This window comes from Palaemon carinicauda, chromosome 2, assembly GCF_036898095.1.
Source record: "Palaemon carinicauda isolate YSFRI2023 chromosome 2, ASM3689809v2, whole genome shotgun sequence".
Lineage (NCBI taxonomy): Eukaryota > Metazoa > Arthropoda > Malacostraca > Decapoda > Palaemonidae > Palaemon > Palaemon carinicauda.
In genome coordinates, this window is record NC_090726.1 from 143,168,311 (window position 1) to 143,175,328 (window position 7,018).

The following is a 7,018-nucleotide window of genomic DNA, read 5'->3' on the forward strand; positions in this document are numbered from 1 at the left end:
AGGAGAAGGGGTTACCCCTGTCAGAAGTACTATGCTCAGGGATACCAAATCTTGCAATCCATCCTGAGAGTAAGGCAGATGTACATGAGGCAGACGTTGCAGTTTCCATGGGAATGGCTTCAGCCCAACGAGTGGAGCAGTCGATGACGGTAAACAGGTAACGATGTCCTTGTGATGTGGGTAGGGGGTCTACAACGTCGACGAGAATGTGTGCGAAACGACGATGAGGTTGAGGAAAGGTGCCCACTCCTGAATCCGTGTGTCGAAAGACTTTGGAAGTTTGGCAAGAAGTACACGAGCGGACCCAATCCTTAGCATCCTTAGAAATGCCGTGCCAAATGAACTTCGTCTTCATTAGCTGTGCAGTAAAATGGCACGAGGGATGTGAAAGGCCATGAATGAAATCAAACACCTGCCGGCGCATGGGAGCAGGAATCCAAGGTCGCGGTCTATCAGTACTGACGTCACAGAGGGTGGTGGTGTTGGAGTCTTCGAGGGGGAAGTCTTCAAAACGGAGGGACATGCTGGATGTACTACATGCTTGATACTCTGGATCCTGTCGTTGGGCTTCAGCCAGGGCGTTGTAATACAATCCCAGTTGAACGGCAGCCAACGTGTTTCTTGACAGGGCATCGGCAACGGGATTCATTTTCCCAGGGACGTATTGAAGGGTGCAATTGTATTCAGCCACGGCGGAGAGATGTCGTCGTTGACGGGCGGACCAGGCGTCAGACTGTCGACTGAAGGCATGCACCAGAGGCATGTGGTCTGTGTGAATGACGAAGGGCGTACCTTCTAAAAAATGGCGAAAGTGACAGACAGCAAAGTGCACCGCCAGCAATTCTCGATCGAAGGTAGAATAAACCGATTATGCCTTGGACAGTTTTCTGCTGAAGAAGTCTAATGGGCGGGGGGAGCCGTTGACCACCTGCTCGAGTACTGCACCAATAGCGACGTTGCTGGCATCGGGGGAGAGAAGGAGAAGGGCATGTGGGATAGGACAAGTGAGAGCCGCAGCGGTTGATAGGGCCTTCTTTGCATTGCAGAAGGCCGCTTCATGAGAGGGGACCCCACTTCAGGTCTTTTGGCTTGCCCTTGAGGGAGGTGTAGAGGGGAGCAAGAGTGGTGGCAATGGCTGGCAGAAAACGGTGATAATAGTTGATCATGCCCAAGAATTCCTGCAGAGCTTTGACGGTCGAGGGCGCGGAGAAGTCCTGAACGGCTGCTACCTTCTCAGGGAGGGGATAGACTCCTTCAGGAGTGATGTGGTGCCCTAAGAACGACACTTCGTTGGCGCCAAAGGTACACTTGTCGTACCAGACTACAAGGCCGTTTTGTTGCAGGCGGTCGAGCACGATGTGCAGGTGACGGAGGTGTTCCTCTTTTGAGGAGGAGAACACAAGTATGTTGTCCACATAACATACACAGAAGGGGAGGTCCCCTAAGATGCCATCCATGAGACGTTGAAACGTGGCCCCAGCATTACGAAGGCCAAAACAGGAGTAATTGAAGGTGTATGTACCAAACGGAGTGGTGATGGCAGTCTTGAAGTGATTAAGAAAGCTGTAATCCGCTATTAGAAACAAAATAATGTGTTCAAAAACTTGAATACTTGCAAAAATAATTAAACTGAAGCCAGTTACAAACTAGCTTTGTATATTGCTAAGCATGGAAAGACTTTTACTGATGCAAGGCTTTTACTGATGCAAATTTTTAAAAGCAGCTTTCCTAGAGTGCTCTGATGTTTTATTTGATATCATATCAAACAAACAAGTTATCATCTCATGGATAAAATACATGTCTGTCTCAGATAGAACCGTGGAGAGACTTATTTCTGAATTGGCAGATAATGAAAATCAGCTGCATTTGCTTGCTATAAGAAGTACAAATGTGTTCAGTGTGAACTAGATGAAAGCGTGGATATCAATGACATTCCCTGCTTCGCAGTTTTTGCCAGGTATAGTGACACAGAGGTACACGAGATGTGTTGTCCTAAACCTGTGAATGACAAAATTATTATTATTATTATTACTTGCTAAGCTATAACTCTAGTTGGAAAAGTAGGATGCTATAAGTCCGGGGGCCCTAATAGGGAAAATAGCCCAGCGAGGAAAGGAAACAGGAAAAACAAAATATTTCAAGAAAAATAACAATATTAAAATAAATATTTTCTATATAAACTATAAAATCTTTAAAAAACAAGTGGAAGAGAAATAAGACAGAATAGTGTCCCCAAGTGTACCCTCAAGCAAGAGAACTCTAACCCAAGACAGTGGAAGACCATGGTACATAGGGTGTGGCACTACCCTGGACTAGCGAAACAATGGTTTGATTTTGGAGTGTCCTTCTCCTAGAAGAGCTGCTTACCATAGCTGAAGAGTCTCTTCTACCCTTACCAAGAAGAAAGTGGCCATTGAACAATTACACTGCAGTGGATAACCCCTTGATAGAAGAATTGTTTGGTAATCTCAGTGCTGTCAGATGTATGAGGTCAGATGAGAATATGTAAGGAATAGGCCAGACTATTCGGTGTATGTGTAGGAAAAGGGAAAATGAACCGTTACCAGAGAGAAAGATCCAAATTCAGCACTGTCTTGCCAGTCAAAGGACTCTAGCGGTAGTATCTCAACTGAAGGCATTCACTGACCATTTTGAGAACAGAGAAGATATAGGAAAGATTTTTGCTATTACAACATATGGTGTTCCTGTTATGGTTAAGAAAAATAAATGCTTTACAAAATAGTTGATGATAGAATTGGGCAATCCATTCTGAAATTACACTAAATAGTTCTTCAAGAAAATTATTTTCACACATTAAGCACATTTTCAGCCCCCATCGTAGCAGGCTTACAACGGATCACTCGGGGGTTGTGTGAAACTCAAAGTGTCCAAATATTCACCTGGAATTTCAATTTTGGCCTTTGGGAAGCAAGGGCAAGAATCTCATTTATATGTTGAGGTGTAAACTTAAAATATAAGATATTTTTGTTACGACAAATAATAAATGCAACAAAATTATTACATTCATGTTATGCATGCACAGGAAAATAAACTATAATTGAAATGGTTACAACATACTGAACAATTTTAATTTAAATCTTCTAATATAGTGCTAGAAAATAGCAACTGGCACGCAAGGCAGGAAAAATAATGGTACTAATTATCAAGTGACACATTGTCTTCAAAAGGTTGGCGACCCCTGCCATAGAGGATTCATTGACTAAATTCATCAAAGGATAGTCAGTTCCTTGTGATGCGCAGTGCCTATCTAACTAAGGCAAGTGACCTCAACTGGTCCTTACTATTTCCAGTAAGATCATCTGCCAGGCATCAGGAGTAAAAGCTGAAAAAGCTTCTTGTCTATCGCCTTAAACCCAATCTGTCACCCTGCTTCCACGACTTCATCGAGATTTAGGAGGCATTTCCTCCTGTGTGCGCGTTTGTGTGTAACTGGCTGCAAACCTCTATCAAGCCCTGGAACCTGTTTCGTGCAGATGCAGTGTGACAAAAGCACATATCCATTGCAACACTGGCTCAGCACCGACAAGCACCAAACCTGACCAACTAAGGAATAAATATGCCTGCATATGATGATCCTGAAGTTGTTCAGACATAAAGTGAAACCGATATTGAGAAGCTGAAAAATATCCAGTTAAAGCAAGCATTAGCTACCTTAGTCAACGATGTTAGAAGTAACAAACCGTCTAACACTGTTCTGCTGCAGGAGATTCGAGGCATGAAGTAGGCACTAGCTGAAGTAACTTCACTTAAGAAAGAGGTACAGGCCCTAACGAGAAGATTGGATGATTTTATTAAAATCTTTCATAACCAGCAATTGTTCCTAGAATCTTTGAATGGTAAAGAGAGGTGAAGAAACATTGTGATCACTGGACTGTCAAGAAGAGGAGGATGTGCTGGGGGCAATTGATACAGAAAAGATGAAGAAAGTGATAGATGCTGCGGGGTATGAAGAGGGCAATAATCAGGATGCATGGATAGTAAAGACTGTGACAACAAAACAGCAGGAAAATGCGACCTACCCTCGTATTGGTGGACAACCAGAAGCAACGAGATTATGACTTTAGGTTGGCAATAAATTTGAAGGGCACGGTTGGGTCACTATCCCACATATATTTGAAGAAGGATGTCCATCTCGCAGCGAGGAGAGAGACTTTGCAGGAGGGAGCGGGAGGAAAATGAGAAAGCTAATAACATTGGAGTGCACATAGTATATTACTGGAAGAATTGTGTGTTGCTAAAGGAAAGGGTCGTGATTGATAGGTTCACTCCAACTTTTTCTGACTCCTGTGCAGAAATACGAACTCAAGACTTTGCTCATGGAACATTGCAGGACTTAAAAGGTAAGTTTCAAAACCAAGAAGTACTGGGGTTTATACTGGATTATGACATCATGTGGATATTGGAGATGAAGAAATATTTCAACTTGGAGGTGCCAGTTTTTGTGTATAGAAATGACTCAAGAGAGGGATGTAACAGGGGCGGAGTTATGATGTTGGTGAAGGACAGACTTGTCAAAGACATAGCTCAGGTGGATAGTGATACAGAGGACTAGATTTTGTAGGTGTTGTCATGGTGGCCAGACCTCTTGACGATGCCTTGCCTTTCTACCACACAAGTCCACATAGAGAATGATGCCTTCAAATCATTCCTCCTGGAGCAGTACTCACCATTGCCAGCTGCCCGTGTAGCTAAGATTTCTCAGCTTTGAACAATTTTGGGGAATCAAAAGGCACTAATGGCCCACAGGGAAATGAGTAGTATTACCCACCTTCAGCCTGCTACAGATAATTATCATTTTTTATGAATTTACATCATACCCTTTGTGCACAATGCTTGCTAGAACTGGTGTGAACCACCCTTTCCGATGTTGACACCTTACCCATTAAGGACCTGATGACCAGACTCGACATCCTCATGGGCAGCCACTTTCCCACCATCAAGAACTCCATCAACAACTTCACTCCTGATGAAGGAGACAACCATATAACTAAAGCCGAAGTGAATGTTGTAGGACAAACGCCACCCTCGCGACAAGCCTGGCCAGTAACAAAGCTACTCAGCACCTACCAATGCCCTCCCACACCCGTGCACCAACCAACGCCCCCAACAGCCAATGGATGACTGTCCTCACCATTATTTGTGGTATTGCCATTCCAGATTTGGGGCTGCTGCTACGAAACGTACTACAATTCTTCTTCACCCAAGGGGTTACTGCACTGTAATTGTTCAGTGGCCACTTTCCTCTTGTTAAGGTCAGAAGGGACTCTCTAGCTATAGTCAGCAGCTCTTCTAGAAGGACACTCCAAAATCAAACCATTGTTCTCTATTCTTGGGTAGTGCCAGAGCCTCTGTACCATGGTCTTCCAATGTCTTGGGTTCGAGTTCTCTTGCTTAAGGGTACACTCGGGCGCATTATTCTATCTTACTTCTCTTCCTCTTGTTTTGTTAAAAGTTTTTAAAGTTTATAAAGGAGATATTTCTCTTAATGTTACTGTTTTTAAAATATTTCATTTTCCATTGTTTCCTTTCCTCACTAGGCTATTTTCTCTGTTGGAGCCCTCGCACTTAAAGCATTCTGCTTGTCCAACTAGGGTTGTAGCTTAGGAATTAATAATAATAATAATAATAATAATAATAATAATAATAATAATACCGGATATCAATGGTAAAAAAAAGACGTGCAAGTAGCCCATCGCATGTGGCGGTGATCTCCAAAGTAATTGTGTGATTTAGGATATAATGTGCGCTTTCTGGTCGATACTGGTGCCCAAGGTCTATAGACCTTGCTGGTGCCTGTAGTTCCCTCATAAGGACGCGACCCCATCATTCGAAGACTGCCGATGTCCGCCTAGTTGCTGTCAACAGATCATCTTCCCTCACCCAAGATTCAAGTTGTGTACATAAAAGCTTTGGTAAACATATTACTATCAGAATAAAAATATACATAAATATTACATATTTATGCTTAAAGAAATATTTAAAATGTGTAGATTTTAAGGTGTGTTGGTGACTGAACACACTAAGAGTAACAAAACAATGTCTGTTATTTACCTAAAAGAGATAATCGACGGTTTAGGAGAAATTTACATAATAATTCTACACCGAAATCATTCTACACATGAACATGCAGTTAAATCAGATGAGTAATTAGTGTTTGTGATTTACATACCCTATTTTCAGTGAACATCTACCTTGGATTATTCCTCTTAGGTAAATAACAAACATTGTTTTGTTACCTTTAGGGCGTACCGGCTATACATTTTGCATATTTCTTTATGCATAAAAGGATAAAATTTATATATACCGGCATTATTCTGATAGCAATATATTTATCAAAGCTTTCCTTTACACAACTAGAATCTTAGGTATACATTGACAGTATATTATTATTAGGACGATTTTGTCGCCAACATGAAAAAATCCTGCATTTTTTTCTTTTGCACAAGTTTTACGGTTGGCCAGGGAACCGGCCACCAGTTGAGATACTACCGCTAGAGAGTTATTGGGTCCGTTGACTGGCCTGACAGTAGTGCATTGGATCCTTCTCACTGGTTAAAACTCCTTTACCTTTTGCCGACACACACCAAATAGTCTGGCCTATTCTTTACATGTTCTCCTTTGTCTTTATACACTTGACAACAGTGAGATTACTAAACAATTCTTCTTCGCTCAAGGGGTTGACTACTGAAATGTGGCTACTTTCCTCTTGGTAAGGGTAGAAGAGAGACTTTAGCTATGGTAAGCAGCTCTTCTAGGAGAAGGTTACTCCAAAATCAAACCATTGTTCTCTGGTCTTGAATAGTGCCATAGCCTCTGTACCATGGTCTTTCAGTCTTGGAGTAGAGTTCTCTTGCTTGAGGGTACACTCAGATGCAGTATTCTTTCTCATTTCTCTTCCCCTTTTTTTTAAAGTATTTATACTTTATATATGAAATATTTATTTTAATATTGTTACCGTTCTTAAGATATTTAATTTTCTTTGTTAATTATTTCTCTT